This window comes from Hipposideros armiger, unplaced genomic scaffold, assembly GCF_001890085.2.
Source record: "Hipposideros armiger isolate ML-2016 unplaced genomic scaffold, ASM189008v1 scaffold_346, whole genome shotgun sequence".
Lineage (NCBI taxonomy): Eukaryota > Metazoa > Chordata > Mammalia > Chiroptera > Hipposideridae > Hipposideros > Hipposideros armiger.
The window spans coordinates 1,466,500-1,468,652 of NW_017731696.1; the positions used below are offsets into that span (position 1 = coordinate 1,466,500).

A 2,153-nucleotide genomic window follows, 5' to 3' on the forward strand; every position below is an offset into this window, starting at 1 on the left:
GTGTTCAGGGCTGAGGGCAGCCAGTTAGCATGTTGGCAGCAAATTTTTCTGCAACAAGGACAAAGAGCAGCAGTCAGGAAAAATATAATATAAACCAGAAAAGCAAAGGCATTCCTTCAAGTAACTTCTGGAAGAGAAATTTCAATGATTTTAAGAACAAGAATGAGACTGCTGGAGCTTGTGAGAAAATGTTTTCCATTTATGATTACCACCCCAAAGAGCACCAAAGGTCATCCTGAAGGAAAACAGCAACTTTGCATCGCTAGTTTTCTCCCCCCTGCAAAAGCGTATCAAAGCCTTAACACACTTCATTTCAGTGTTAAAACAACGGGATGTAAAATTTTTAGTCAATACATGCAGTATTTGGTGATATCACCTCATTCTACATGAGAGGGAGTGAAGGGGGAACAGAGGTTGAAAGGGAGGCGAAGAGAAAGCTAGACAATGAAGGGAAAGGAAAAGCGGCAAGCAGAAATGAAAGACAAGAAAAGAGGGGAGGAAAAAAAAGGCCAGTGGTGGGGGGAAAACGGAAAGGGAAGACAGATACAGTGAGACAGAAAGAAAGTCGGGAAGGAACAGCCCGCTGTGTTCTGAAGTGTGAGCCCACAGTTCTGTGTGCCCTGTGCTTCCGTAACTTCAATTCTGACTTTTGGAGACGCGCCCCCATCCTGCTTGGTACCGTTTTTCATGCCTGGACTGGATGTGCCATGCGCTGTCTCTGCCCACCCAAATCCTAGCCCTCCAACAGGGCTACCACAGCCTTCAAAGCCAGACAGCTTTGCCAGGCGGCATCCTGGCACTTTAGCCCGGAGGACTCACTTTCTCTTTAAACTCCTGGAGCGAGAAAACTTAATTTGTCACTTGTCGTGTGCACTTTGTCTTGATGGGACACCATAAACACGCGTGTGTCTTAATCCACCAACCACACAATAGAATCCTGGAGGATGGAAATGGTGTCTTTCACTTTGGATTCCTTGTAACAGCCACCACAATACATGTAGATATTCGCAGTATATATTATTGATTGGCAAAATGCTAGTCATTGTTCACTATTATTTTTGGCTAAACAGTATAAATAAAGAGACAGAAACTGCACTTTAGGGGAAGTGATTAGAATATTCATTTGTAATACCGTTCTCCTTTTTAATAGACCTCATTCTAACCACAAGTTCTCATAGCTATAAGAATGAGTTATTGAATGGTAAAGCGGAACTACAGAATCATAAACCATAGGTGGTTGGGAGGGAACTTGGAGGCCCTTCCATCTCCATTACTCTGTAGATGGATGAAGATGTGGTATAGTAAGTCCTCACTTAATGTCGTTAGTGGGTTCTGGGACTTTAAGCAAAACAATAGATAATGAAGCCGACTGTAACACAGGCTAATTGATACACACAAGAATTAAGTTCCAACAGCATCTCATCAACCTTAGAATTCAACAATGTTGAAAGAAACATTATTCCAAAACCTGCTGTATAATGAAAACAGAGTGTGCTTTCAGGGAAGTCTTGGCCTCAAACCTGAGGTCCACTGCTCAACGGCTATGTCAGTTTGGATGACTTACCACACCTCTCGCTGACTGAGGCCCCTGCACCACTTATCAGTGATAATAATACCTGCCTTAAAACACAACTGTGTATAAATGAGATGGTTCCTATAACAGCATCAAGTACAGCCAGTGGCACATGGTAGGCTCAGAAAGTATTCTGCTACAAGACAGTACAGGGACGGTCCCTTTAAGTGCAGAGACTATGGTCTCTCTGGCTTCAGTTTTCTGATGTCTGAAATATATATTAAGTCTTTCTTGAATGATGAAACAGAGATCCAGACCTCCAGTGAGGCTTCCTGAAAGCCAAGGAAAATGAGAGTCTGGGTTGGGGTTTGAAAGGTCACCTGGTCCAGTGGTTCTCAAAGTGTGGTCTGAGGCTTCCTGGGCACCCCCAAGACCCTTGCCTGGAGGCTGTGAGGTCCTCCTTCTGCCAACACGTGTCTGGGTGAGGCTGAATTTTTTTTTCATATACTCGTATGTTGACCAAAAGAACTTATCACAACAGACTAATTTAAGAAGCAGAGAAGAAAATGCATCTGTCTTCATTTAAGGCAGATGGAAGGGATTTACAAAAAGGCAAAATAATGCCATTCTTCTAACTTTT

The 2,153-nt window shown here is 43.1% G+C and overlaps 1 protein-coding gene across 5 annotated transcripts in view; it reads right to left on the minus strand.

The window, feature by feature from the left end:
- NR3C2 (nuclear receptor subfamily 3 group C member 2) overlaps positions 1 to 2,153 on the minus strand; it is a 337,886-nt gene that overhangs the window by 55,362 nt on the left and 280,371 nt on the right. The window lies entirely within an intron of this gene.